This window comes from Octopus bimaculoides, chromosome 18 (genome assembly GCF_001194135.2).
Source record: "Octopus bimaculoides isolate UCB-OBI-ISO-001 chromosome 18, ASM119413v2, whole genome shotgun sequence".
Classification (NCBI taxonomy): domain Eukaryota; kingdom Metazoa; phylum Mollusca; class Cephalopoda; order Octopoda; family Octopodidae; genus Octopus; species Octopus bimaculoides.
The window spans coordinates 20,481,762-20,496,747 of record NC_068998.1 but is presented as its reverse complement, the minus strand read 5'-3'; the positions used below and the strand labels follow the sequence as shown (position 1 = coordinate 20,496,747).

The following is a 14,986-nucleotide window of genomic DNA, read 5'->3' as shown; positions in this document are numbered from 1 at the left end:
CACCACTACCACAGCTACCACCATCACCACTACCACAGCTATCACCACCACCACTACCACAGCTACCACCATCACCACTACCACAGCTACCACCATCACCACTACCACAGCTACCACCATCACCACTACCACAGCTATCACCACCACCACTACCACAGCTACCACCATCACCACCACCACTCTAATGTTGATAGCAACATCACTACGAGCAGCAGCAGCAGCGTAGACTACCAGAAGGTGTCCACATAGAAAGAGGTAAAAAGCTGAAATCTATTTACAATATGATCAATGATGACAGAAACTGTCAGCGAAAAACTGTTGTTAATGAGGAAACTGGAGAAACACATATGGCTGGCTATGTGGCTGAGAGGGGGAGGGAGAGAGGGAGGGAGGGACCCCAACCCTCACTGGATAGACAGAACAGAGGTGACTGGAGAGACAAGAGGTAAAACGTGGAGTAATTTACAAAAAGAATCAATGAGAGAGACAGAGACAGAGACAGAGAGAGAGAGAGAGAGAGAGAGAGCGAGATGGGAGAGCAAGAAAGAGATGAGTGAGGGAGAGACAGAGATAGGAATGAACAACACAGAAAGTGGAGGGAGCAAAGGAAAGAGAGAGGGAGAGGATGAGATGTGGGAAAGTAGAGAGAGGGAGAGACAGACAGAGGGGGCAAGGAAGATATAGGAGAGATAGGGAAGAACAGGGAAAATTAAGGGAGCATAGGAAAGAGAAAAGGAGAGAGGATGAAATATGAGAGAGGGAGAGAGCGCCACCAAATTAAAGAAGTAAAGCAATCCTTCCCAAGTTAAAAGAATCTCAGGATTTGTTATTGTTTTTGTTGTAGTTTAGCCCCCCCCCCCCCAGCTTCGACCAGATGGACCTATAATCTAAGATGTTAAAAGTCTGTGACTACCATGAGTTTTGGGGGTGGGGGAGAGCATGCGACCACTTAACACTACACTAACTGTATCCTTAGCAACATGGACGGGGGGGGGGAGAGGGAGGGAGGGAGGTTTGGTTGCTGTTTCTAGCATGTCGAGCAACAACACAGAACAGAAGCAAGGAAGAAAGAACTTTTTTTTTAGTACCAAGAACGAACGGTAAGTGCACAAGGACTTGTTCAGGTGCAAGTGCGCTGAGAAAAATAATGAATCTTTAAATTCTACCAATTCAGAAGCATGCATCATCATCATCATCATCATCATTTTATGTCTACTTTCCATGCTGATGTAGTTTAGACAGGTCAGCATGGTTCATGTTGTTTTCTTATTCAGATTTACAGTCTCCATCAGCATTAGACAGGTCAGGAGATGTCTCACCCAAATATACCATTTTTTCGGCATAGTTTCTATTAGGAAGATGTTCTTTCTAATACCAACAACTACTCCACAGAGTGTACTGAGTACATTTTATTGGTGTCAGTAACAGAAACGTTGTCAGGAAAAGTACTAGAAAGGTTGTCGTATGCTAAGGCCTTCTCAACCCTACACAGTCTTGTGGAACCTAATAAGGAACTGCAATGCAGTTGCTCCATCTGTTAGCAACAATAGCTAAATCTTGCTTAAGTCACACATCACTGTCTTAGAAAAAGCCCATATGTAGTCCTGAATTCCCTGCATATAGAAAAGAAACAGGGTAGTCATGGCTGGCATGTCTTTCACCGTGCTGTTCGATAAGGGCTATCTGCATGGTGGCTAAACAGTTTTGGAGCCTCTACACAGTCACACCAACTGCTAGAATCCACAGCCAAATTTCATTTAACTTACACATGCTATACTGTCTAAAGAAGGAAAGGACACATTGGATAATGCTGTCCCAGATATACATAAAGATGGATGGTTGCAGCTGGAACTTACTCGAGGTTAAACAATAAACCAATAAGAGTAGCCTCTATGAGATTGATTCATTTGATAGGAAAACAGCTTAATCTTTCTTAAATCATTCACTTTACCATCTTAAAAAAGAGGATATATAATGTACCAAATTTACACAGTACCAGACAATCAGATGTTGTTATACCCTGCTGGTCACACTGCACTTCCTTGCATTGTTGTAGCTTTCAAATGATGCCACCACCACCACCATCACCACCCAGTTAAATGGGCAGGCCAACATCCCCTCCTGAATGGAATACTAGTCCATTGTAGGGTTACCCATTTAAGCCAAGTGAACTGGAGGAATGCGAAACAAACTGTTTTGCTCAAGAACCTAATGCATCACAATCTTGCAATCATGAGGACAACACCCTAACCACTAAGCCATGTACCTTCACATGTATAAATTTAATATAAAATATCAAGGCTGTGTAGTTAGAGTCATCAACAATTATTGGGATTGGTGGGATCAGAGTTGAAATTGGTAAAACTGCACCAACTCACAACTGACTAAATATTGGTTTCAAATTTTGGCAGTAGACAGCAGCTTTTGAGGGGCAGGGGAAGTCAATTACATTGATCCCAATACTTGACATCGACCCTGAAAGAATGAAAGGCAAAGTCAAACTCAACGGAATTTGAGCTCAGAACATAAAGACAGATGAAATGCTGTTAAGCATTCTGTACAGTGTGCTCATAGTTCTACCAGTTTGCTGACCCCCAACTGACAAAATATAAAATGTAATGATACAATGTATCAAAATTTCTAATTCCACAGGTTCTAATTTGAAAACAATCAAATCAGATTTAAAGACTTCTTTCGAAGAAGGTTTAGAAGAAGTAAATGTATTTCTAACATGATTTTAGTAAATTTTCAATTGGGATTTTTATTTAACAGATACAATGTTTCTTTAATAAATCTTGTATAAATTTTATTTCAATGAATGTAAATTTTATACTGAAACAATGTGTTAATTTCAAAAAGGAAGGTTATGTATCTAATTCAGTTTATTTCTTTTAAATTAGTCATTTGTTAAGTTTCACTGGGTGCATTTCATTTATGAACTGGTCAACAAAGTTTCTTACATGCCATTTTTATAGTCTATTATTTTTATATCTTTTTAATTTAAAGCATTTTGATAAAGGCTATAAAGTAAAGGCCCATTTTTTTCAATCCATAAGTTTTGTCTTAGAAGTTCTTTCATAAATAATATCAAAAGAAGCCACACTGGCATACCACATAAGCCCAAATTTTAAACAGATCAGAAAGGTAAGTAACCTGTTGATTTGCATTAGTTATGTATTACATGATTTGTCTAAATACAAATAGAAGAAATAGAGTTGTAGTCAAAGGACCATAAATTGGTACCATAAATTGAAGAGTTAGAGATGGAGTCAACAATTTTCTAATACCAATTCAACAACCTTACAAAACATCAAGATAAAAATTAATGGGTAGCATTATACCCTAGCGTACCAATTCAACAACCTTACAAAATATCAAGATAAAAATTAATGGGTAGCATTATACCCTAGCGTATGATATCTACATACAAAAAGTGGAAGTGGTATTAAATCTGAGAATGCACTGTAGTTGAATAAATATGACAGTCCTAGTTAGTTATATAACAGGAAAGTTCAGGGAAGAGTTTGATAATTAAATTTGCCCTATGCATGTGCTGCATTTTGAACCTGTTAGATTGTGTGTAACTGCTTCTAATTTATGTAGATTTTTTTTTTTTTGTTGATCTTATGCTTTTCTCATAATTTGTCTTTAGTTACTAACATAACATGCTAGTAGTGACAAGAATATGAACTACCAACCCCTTAGCTGCTTGTCTGGTGCCAATAAACTCAATTATCTGCAGTTCTGCCAATTCTATTAAGAGTGATTCAACAAACTGAGGATTATCAGAAACATACTAACTATGCTTGTCTCATACCCAGTAAACTCATTTATTTGCAAATCTCTCAATATTAAGAGCTTCACCAAACTTGGAATGGAGTAAAGCTGTTCCATACAAGTATGCAATTGTGCAAGACATCTTCACAATATATAGAAAGTGATGCAAAAATCTACAATCATCTGAAGTGAAATGTTACATAAAAAGAATTGATAGAGCTCCATACAAGTTCCCTTATACATGAGGGTACTGAAGAATTCCAGGTTTTAAGGGTGTTGCGAAAGGCCTGACTAGAGGCCCAACCTTCTGAGTTCTTAAAAAACTGAAGGACTGCTACAATAAGTGTGTGAATCTGAGAGGGGAATATGTTGATTAAAATCATAAATGATTCTCCTGTATTTTCTTTTACCCAAAGCCAGGAACTTTTCAGAACCCCTCATAAGTATTTAGTTTCATATATCTATAATCTGAGTTCAAATATTTCTAATCTGGAGACAATGTAAAGTAGTGAGGACTCTTTCAAGTTGCATAGGATAAGACACTCTTTTCTAGTGGTGGTGCCACATTAAAATTCACTCAATTTACTCCATAAAGAAGTTGGCAATACAAAGATTATCTAACTATAGAAAACATACCAAAAATCGAACATACAAGCAAGATGTGGTCCTCCGGCCCATCTAGGAGGGCAAAAATTCCAAATAAGAACTGAATTACAACATCAAGACCCATCCAACTCAAACCAACATAGAAGAGCAGATATAAAATGACGATAAAAATGAAAATAAACACAATAGGCACAGGCGTAGCTGTGTGGTAAGAAGCTTACTTCGCAAACACATGGTTCTAGGTTCCGTCCCATTGCATGGCACCTTTGGCAAGTGTCTTCTATAGCTGTATGCTGACAAAAGCCTTGTGAGTGGATTTAGTAGATGGAAACTGAAAGAAGACTGTCGTGTGTGTGTGTGCACATGCCTTTGTGTTTGTCCCTTCCACCACAACTTGACAACTGGTGTTGGTGTGTTTATGTCCCCGTAACTTAGTGGTTCAGCAAAAGAGACTGATAGAATAAGTACCAGGCATAAAAACAAAAAAAATAAGTACGAGAGTCAATTTGTTAGACTAAAAAAATCCTTCAAGGTGGTGCTCCAGCATGACCACAGTCCAGTGACTGAAACAAGTAAAAAATAAAAGATAAAATAATAATGCTAGAAAGAAAGATGATGATTATGATTATGATAAACTTCTTATTTTACCAATGTGTAGTTCCATAAACCACCAGTATCAATAAGGTTTTGTTTCTAAAGTAACAGAAACGAAGCTAAGTTAAATCACAATAGATCAAACTATTTTCCTTACCATTAACTATTTTCAGATATTATCAACAATTATAATGACTCTAGAACTTATTTTATCGACACTAGAAGGATGAAAGGTAAAGTGGACCTGGGAAGAATTTGAACTCGGGACATATAGCAATGTAACCAGATACTGCAAAGTATTCATATCTCATCACCAACCACTTTATTTAGCTTCTAGTCAGGACTGTAAGTCAGTTTCTCTGAACCAGTCGCTCTATCTCCTTCTGCCTGTAGCATACAACAACACTGTTATTGACATTTTGTGGCCATTATGTAATTGAAAATTCAAACCTTGCAACATCCCAATTACTGTCTACAACATCTTAGGGCAGTGGTTCCCATCTTTTTCACTACTATGGATCCTTATTTAAATGAATCTTCTGAGACCACAGGCTTTTGAAGGATCTATCAATATATCAGTTCTTATTAACAACAAAAGCATTTTCCAAATTTCATCTCGACATTGAAAGATATACATAACTGAGTGTAACCTTTTGAAATTTGGAACACAGATCACAGACCCCTAGTAAAACCTTTTTGAACCCTTGTTGTCAATGGACCTTAGGCTGAGAACTGCTGCCCTAAGGTGTTACAGTAACACAATTGGAAACTGCTATAACATGTACCATGGAAATGCTGCTGTAAATAAGTATCTTGAGGCAGTGCTGTAAAAAGGTACCATGAGTGCTCTAAATAGGTAGCATGAGACACTGCTGTAAATATGTACTGTGAGACACTTCTGTAAATAGGTATCATAAGACACTACACTAAAAAGGCACTGTGAGTGCTCTAAGTAGATACTGTGAGTGCTTTAAATAAGTACTGTGAGTGCCTTAAATAGGTACCATGAGACACTGCTGTCAAAAGATACCATGGGTGTTCTAAGTAGGTACCATGAGCCACTGCTGTAAAAAGGTACCATGAGTGCTATAAATAGGTACCATGAAACACTGCTATAAATAGGTACTATGAGACATTGCTGTAAATAGGTATCACAAGACACTGTTAAATAGGTACTATGAGACACTGCTGTAAAAAGGTACCATGGGTGTTCTAAATAGGTATCATGAGCCACTGCTGTAAAAAGGTACCATGAGTGCTATAAATAGGTACTATGAGACACTGCTGTAAAAAGGTACCATGGTACCAAGTTCACTGTTGTAAGCAAATGGAAATTGTACAATTAATGAATTAATTAATTGGCAAGGGTTTTGACAGCTGATATGCTGAGTTTAAATTCTTTTGTAGGCTTCAAGAGGAATAGAAACAATAAAATGCATCTTCCAGAAGTTGTGTCCCAGCAATTTAACATTTTGCAGCATCAGTATTTCACTATTTGAAATATCGCAGACAGATATTATCCAAAATCCAATGGAACATTTGAAAGTAAACATTGCTTTTAATACAATAGTTTTCAAACAGAATTAACAAGCAGAAGTTAAAACTGAAACAGGAGCATTATCACAATATGAAGAGAAAAAAGAAAATTTTAAACTTTTTTTTTTTTTTGTCTATTTTAAATTAAAATCTCATTTTAATTGTGTTTCGTCTGAGATTCTGGTAACTGAATGGGAAATCATATAATGCCATGATATGGTTTTTCTGCTCACAATCAAACATTCCTTCTTTACTACACAATTTTACTATTACTAACAATACTTGTACACAGGCTAACATGGAAACAAAGGTATCACATGACCACAGCTACATATGCAGCTGACAACATAATCACATAACAAGTCAACAAGGGAGCCTCTATGCAGTCTACTGATCAGCTAGAAATAGCACCTAAATGTCTCTTAAAGCACACCCTATCATCTTCAAAAAAATGAAAGACATTAAATAATGTATTCCTTGATACACTATGTCGGGAACACAATAAAAAGAAAAAGGATGGTAACAGCTGAAAAGCTTTTTACCATAAATCTGCTGAATCAGGGTTGATCCGAGACAAACAGGTAAAATATTAAACTAATACACTGAAATAGATGTTAAGCATAAAGGCAGTGCTCCAGCATGGCCATAGTCTAATGACTGAAACAAGTAAAAGAATAAAAGAATATATTCCAGGAAGCAGTTGGTTACAAGGATTACACATTGGCATTGTCTCTCTTCATTCACATTTTACATTGATAACCCCCCCACCCCTTCAATGCTACCAAATTATCTCCCCCTCTTCCCTGAATCACTTCCTGTTGATTTGCCCGCATCATCATGTCTCTTGCTCTCTCCCCATGCACTACATATTTCCACTCACAGCCTTGCAACCTACCCACCCACACACCATCTTTCATTCTCTCTATCATATTGCTCCTCATCCTCCTGTAACTGCCAATTGATATGCATTATTGACTATCCCCCCGCCACCATTCACCGATTTTCAACCCTTCTACCTCAATGGATTTCATCTCATCTATGCAAGCATCAAAAAGTGGGCATGAAAACGGTAACGACTGATGATGACAAACACACACACACATACGTGCACATTATCACCATCATCATCACCATTTAACATCCATTTCCCATGCTGGCATGCACCTCTAGTTATAGAATATCACACACACATACACACAGTGTGAATACAAGACATTAATAAAGAATGAAATATACAAAGGAGTTATTCTGAAAGTTATTTGCAGATATGGAAACAGGTATAGCTGTGCAGCAAAGAAGTTCTCTTTGCAAATCTTGTGGCTCCAGATTCAGCCACACTAACAAAATGCCTCAGGCACATATCTTCTGTTACAGCCTTGAACTCACCAATACTTTTGGAGATGAATTCAAAAGATAGAAACTGTGAGGTAGCTTGATATGTGTATACATACATATATATATATATATATATATATACACACACACACACACAACGTATTGGTGTGGGTGCTGGCGTCACATAAAAAGCACTGGTGCTGGTACCATATAAAAAGCACCCAGTACACTCTGTAAAGTGGCTGGCATTAGGAAGAGCATCCAACCATAGAAACCAAGTCAAAACAGACTATGGAACCTGGTGCAGCCCCTGGCTTTGTCAGTTCCTGTCAAGCTGTCCAACCCACACCAGCAGGGAAAACAGACATATGATGATGATGATGCTATATCATCTTTATTTAACAATCACTTTTCCATGCTCACATGGTTTGGACAGAATTTGTTGAGCTTCATTTTCCATAACTGGAGCATTTCCTTTTACTAGCCCTCACCTGTTTCCAAGTAAGGTAATATTTCTCTATGACCAAATGATATGTCTCAGAAAATTGGAATTAGAGGACATTGCTTGCATGCTGCATGACAGTAACACTTATTTACAACTATTACACAATGTCAAAGCAAAGAGACAATAACACACACAATAGGCTTCTTTCAACTTCCATCTTCTAAATCTACTCACAACGCTTTGGTAGGCCTGGGGTTATAGTAAAAGACACAAACTCAAGGTACCATGCAATGGGACTGAACCTGGAACCATACAGCTGGGATGCAAACTTCTTACCACATGGCCATGCGCTAGTTTAGTTATATTCTTATATCATATCTACAATTGCCTCCACAATGCAAATGTTCACTAAACTTCATCACAGAAATTAGGCTTTCAAAAAACAGAGAACTTTTTTGATGAGGCTTAGCAAAAACTTGCTTTACTGAAACAACTGAGGCCACGCTGAAAAATATGAATAGACCCTTTTAGAAACTACTCTGTTGTTGCTTGCTTGGCATGACGGAGCTGGGGTCATCTCAGGTTAGTGATCCCAGAGACTTCATCATGTAAAGAGCTGACCATGTCTACCAGCACTCTCCATTGCTGGTGGTCCTGTGCCAACCCCTCTACATCCTCAGAGGTGACGTTGAGCCTCTGGAGATCTTCGCCAATCACGACAAGCCATTTGGTGCAGGACTTGCCATGAGGCTTCTTCCAGCCAGCTGTTGCTGCATCGAATGAGAATAAAGCCCTCATAGGATGATCTAGAGGGGGATGGAGGACAAAGGAAATTATGAGCTAAAATGTGTGTGTGTGTGTGTGTGTGTGTGTGCGTGCGTGCATTTGTGTGCACACAGTTACATGTGTGCCTGTGTTTGTTTTAATAATCTATACTAGCAAAAGATGTAAGCATCAATCAATAGGAAGACCCAAAATAATTAGGGTTGCTCAAGGGAAGTCTCCCTCCTGCAATATTTGCATTCTACACTGAGTGGCTGACAGTCCCTTTGACATTTCTCAGAACCAGACATGCTGGGAACCAAGGGAGATCCCACTTAGCAACAAAACAAACATAAAAATAAATTCTTACTTTTCTGTGAGGAATCTAAAACGTTCGGAGTTATCTTCTGGGCAGGATAAACAAACTAAAAGCAAACAAAAACACAAGACATTAGCTAGTTCTGATAACCTTTGTTTCTTTACAGTTAGTTTATCTACATTCTCACTGTTTTCTTCTTCTTCTACTACTACTACTACTACTACTACTACTACTATTATTTTTATTATCATTAACTTCTACCAAGGTCAACTTTGCCTTTCATCCTTTCAACGACATAGGGTGATAAATGCCTGGTCTGGGAATCGAACCCACGATCTCGCAATCACGAGTGCAACACCCTAACCACTAAGCCATATATACACACATATACATATCATCATCATCATCATCATCATCATCATTTAACATCCATTGACAGGCTTTCACCACAATTTCCATCTACGAAATCCACTCGCAAGGCTATGGTCAGCCCAGGACTGTAGTGGAAAACACTAACTCAAGGTGCCACACAGTGGGACTAAAACTGAAACCATATATGGTTGGGAAGTAAACTTCTTAACCATAGAGCCATGCCTGCATGCATGTAGATTTTCAGCTTTACCAGGCCACCAATAGTCCAATGCTTTATGAAAAGCTTCTATGAATATCCAAAGCAAGTATATTTATATGTACACATGCACCTATTTTACTTCTGCTTAATGTGTGTGGGGGTGGGGGTGGGGAGTAGGAGGAGGTGTTCTGAATGAAGAGAGGTACAATGTTACAAAGCAAACACTTTTGTGTGAAGTAGGAGTGGTGTCCATTTTTCAATGGAGACTTACTCAGGCAAAATGAATAGAATAGGTCAGATGAATAGAATAGGTCAGAAGAATAGCACACACATAACCAGGCAGGTGACAGTGTTTGAATCTGTTCTTTTGATGTTTCTCACCCATCTACACACGCCCCATTCTTTCTGTGTTGGTATCTGTCTGTCAATCTGTCTCACACAACACATCAATTGTATAGAAGTAAAATAGAAGTACACACATAGTTTATAGACATTATACACATACATACATACATCATCATTTAAGTCCTCTTTCTATGCTGGCATGGGTTGGACGATTTGACAGGAGCTGTCAAGTTAGAAGACTGTGCGAAGCTCCCTTAGGCAAGTGTCTTCTACTATAGTCTCAGGTCAATCAGAGCCTTGGGAGTGAATTTGGTTGACAGAAACTGAAAAAAGACCATTGTGTGTTGTGTGTTAGTCCCCCACCACCACTTGACAACCAGTGCTGGTGTATTTATGCCTCCATAACTTAGTGGTTCAGCAAAAAGAGACTGATAGAATAAGTACCAGGCTTTGAAAAAATAAGTACTGGAGTCAATAAATTCAACTAAAAATTCTTCAAGGCAGGTGTCCCAGCATGGTCGCAGTCTAATGACTGAAACAGGTAAAAGATAAAAGATATATATATATATGTATATATATATATATATACACTTACATACATAGATAGTGACAGATACATGCACAGACAGACACAAACACATATGCACAGACAAACATACAAGCAGATAATGTGTGATGATGTCATATTTAAAACAAGTAAAGACTAAGTTGGAAACTTCTCGTTAATTATCTACTTAACAACTTGCCAAGAAGGTCAGAATGAATGTCACACCTATCCCAAATTTCACTCCATCTCCAACCCCAACTCACTACCCTACTTCAGAAGTAGAATTACAACTGTTTACATTGTATGGAATTTTTGTTTTCTATTTTAATTCCATTTACATCTGCTATGAATTAGAAAAACTCTTAAGTTGATCCTAGTACTTGACTGGTACTTTTATGCGGTTGTCTCTGGAAGAATGAAAGGCAAAGTTGACCTTGTTCAGATTTCTATTCACAATGTAAAAAAGCTTGTAAATAACCTGCATTTTGTACAACAGGAATAAAGATCGGCTAATGCACAAAAGAAACAGAAAGCAGTATCATTGTTACATTGAACACAGAAGTAAAAAGATGACATACTACTCCTTTTGTAGTAGGAGTACACAGGGTAGCATAGGCAAATAGTAATCACAATTTACTGGTCAAAATCACCAAGCCCCAGCAAAAGAGTAACTGAAATGCATCCATAGGGGTGGCATCCATGGTTACGTAATCAGCAAATGAAAGTTTCACTATGACTCAAGTTCCCAATTCGAATTCATAATAATGGAATTGGATGGCGACTGAGTCATGAGAATCTTCAAAAGCAATAAGAGAGAGAGAGAGAGAGAGAGAGGTTAAAAAATTTACTTTTATCATCACGAGATCCCAAGTTCAATTACCCTGTGTGGCACTTTGAGCAAGTGGCTTTTATCAAAGCCTGGGGATCAACCAAAGCTTTATCAACAAAACTGAGAAACCATATCACACCCTTTGACAGGCTGATTCTGCCTGAAGATTATGTTAACGATATGAGTATCTGTGGAATATTCAGCCACTTATGCTATAATTCGATGAACAACTGGAATACTCATTGTCCAAATCTTCTATCTTTTACTCGTTTCAGTCATTGGATTGCAGCCATGTTGGGGCACTTTCAAGGCTTTTAGTCAAACAGATGGATCCCAGTAATTATTTTTGAAGTTTGGTACTTACTCTATCAGTCTCTATTGACAAACCACTAAGTTACAGGGATATAAACAAAGCAATAATTGTTATGAAATGGGAAGAGCATGATCATACACACAGAAATACATACGATGGGCTTCCACAGTTTCCATCAACCAAATTCACTAACAAGGCATTGGCTGGCCTGGCACCATAGTAGAAGACACTTGCTCAAGGTCCCATGCAGTGGGACTGAACCTGAAACGGTACGGTTGCAAAGCAAGCTTCTTAATCACATAGCCGTGCTTGCACTTATTTAATGTTCTTACTTCTTTTTTCATTTATGATGTAAAAGCAGAGATAAGAACTAAATAAATAATACAAATTGATACACAAGATTTATATAGAACCTATCTTAAAACAGCAGGATTAAATAGTAAAGTAGTTGTTATTGTTAAGCGGATCCTAATCAAGTCTGATTGAGCAGCTGGCATAAGAGATATCATTCAGAAAAAAACACTATCAATAATAAACTAATGAAGCAGTACCTGCAATAGTCAGTGTGGACCTGTGAATCACTTGGCTAAATATCCCTCAACCACCTCTCTCTAATCTGTAAAAAAAAATGGATCTAAACATTAGATGAACTTCTCGGCTTAATAAGCCAAACTGTTGGGCACAGCTTGATGAAATGATGACATTTGATTCTCACTGGCATCCTATTATGTGTGTGTTGGTAGGGCCTGTAAGATTGCTGCCAAAAGTTTGATCAGTTCTGTTCAATCATAGTTTACCTAGGGTTAAAAACAATAAAAATTTACCCCTCACTAAATGCTTTGCTTTCTTACTTGTCATTGTCATTGGCTAGATGTTTGCTTTTTTTTTTTTCTTTTGGCCTTTTTTCTATCTTATCTCTTCTACCTCTTTTGTTAAATGTCTTCCATAATTTGCTAACTTGAACTGACCCAGTGAATTTCCTGCTGTGATTCACACCACCCATCTTGTTTTATCATTTAATCAGGAAGAAAGGCAATGTCCATAACACTTTACTATGGCAAAAGACGGAGCAAAGTCTCACCAAACTGGAAACCAAGCTTAAATGCTTGCAAATGAGTGAACTTCATTAAAGGCACCCAAGAGTCAGGTGCAGTGTTAAACTGAGCACAAGGTTAACTCTTTAGCATCTAAAAAACCCCTTTCAGTCATGAATGACCATGGGATTGCACCTAGAAAGTTCCCCTCTGAGGCACAAGTCTGGGCAAGATTGTTTATGGAAAACTAGCAGTAATTCATGCATACAGCCTCCCTTCTCCACACCATTAATGTTATCCAAGATAAATGCAAAGACTGATGTAGCTTGGCACCAGTGATGTCACAGCTCATTTCTGCAGATGAGTGAACTGGAGCAACATGAAATAAAATGTCTGGCTCAAGAACACAACACACACTCCAGTCCTGGAAATGAACACACTATCTCATGATTGTGAGCCCAACACTCTTAACTACTGAGCTATGTGCCTTAAACTGACCATATCCAACCCAAATATTCTACCTGTTTTATGTTTAAACCAATCACATCAACCCAACAATCTCATTCTAAAAGTAAATGACAATCATCAAAATCTTGAAGCTACAAGATAATACATGATTAATTCAAAACAATGTGAATAAAATAAGTATGACATTTGACAAAATTATCTAAATGTTAAAGGGTTAAATCTACCATCCAAGAAGGCCTCAGCAAGATCTGAACTGAAAATGCAGAATGATGCTTTAACAATTCTATCAGTCAAACAGCCCTAAACTAGTATACTTATTTTTCAACTCCAGACGAACGAAAGGAAAACCTGACATTAATAGGATTAGAACTCAGAATGCAAGGACCTATAATAAATACTGCACGACATTTCATATGATACTCTAATGTCACAATACATTATATGTAGTTCTTCATTTTGAAGGATGTATCACTAATGATTCTGTAATAAAACTGACCATCGGCTTTTCAAACTCCGTCAAAGCTCCCTGCTGGCTTAGTGACTAATGCAAGTACATCTACATAAGCAATATATAGGCAATAATTTTCTTATTCAATCAAAACGATTAGTCTCAAAAAAGCTGGTTTATAAATTTCTATTTAGTCACAATGATTAATAAAAACAAAGTTTGTTATTAACTAATCAAACGCACAATTATCATAGTGAAAGCAAGACATACCTGCAATATTGGTCTTACAAACAGTTTGTCAGACCATCCTGTCTATGTCAGGCTGTGTGTTCTTAAGTTTAACAAAAGTACTTATTTAAATAAGGTATGCTAGACAAATACTTCTGCACTATTTATATCTACTTATTCTGCACATTTTCTGCACTATTTATAAACACTTTGGGTTTGTTTGTGTTTGTGTGTAACACACATACACACATCTAAATATATCCATCTATCTATCTATATACTCAGAGATATATAGTCTCACACACACAGATATACACACACACACAGTGCCATGTTGAACCAGTGAACTCTACACAGTTTTTCTCTGTTATTTTTCATTCTCCCCATTTATTTCCTCTAGTTCCTTCCTTTCTGCCGAAGAGCGTTGGCTCAAAAAGTAAAAGACTTTGCTATTTTTCCCAAGTGTTAAACTAATACACCTGCTTGTTGTTCCAACACCTGGCTTTGTCTTTTGTCTTTCTATAAATTTGAACTATATATATATACGTATATACACATACATATATACATACATATATATATATACATACATACATATATATACATATATACAAACATACATGCATATATATATACATACACACATACATATGTACATACATACATATATACATATATATATATATATATATATATATATACACACACACACACATACATATAGTCACATATACACATGAATATTCTCTATATATATATGCATGCATGGAAGATGGACGTCAAATGATGGTGAGGTTCTCTCAGTTTCCATCTTCCAAATCCCCTCAGG

At 37.4% G+C, this 14,986-nt stretch overlaps 1 protein-coding gene across 1 annotated transcript in view; it reads right to left on the bottom strand.

Annotated features, from left to right (window-relative positions):
• LOC106869924 (CTD small phosphatase-like protein 2-B) overlaps positions 1-12,784 on the bottom strand; it is a 68,655-nt gene extending 55,871 nt beyond the window's left edge. Inside the window, exons 1-2 of the mRNA XM_052974547.1 lie at positions 12,531-12,784; positions 9,426-9,480 (exon numbers count right to left, since the gene is read on the bottom strand). The gene's annotated coding sequence lies outside the window, so the exon portion shown is untranslated. The remainder of the gene's footprint in view (positions 1-9,425; positions 9,481-12,530) is intronic.
• Between the last annotated feature and the right edge of the window lie 2,202 nt (positions 12,785-14,986).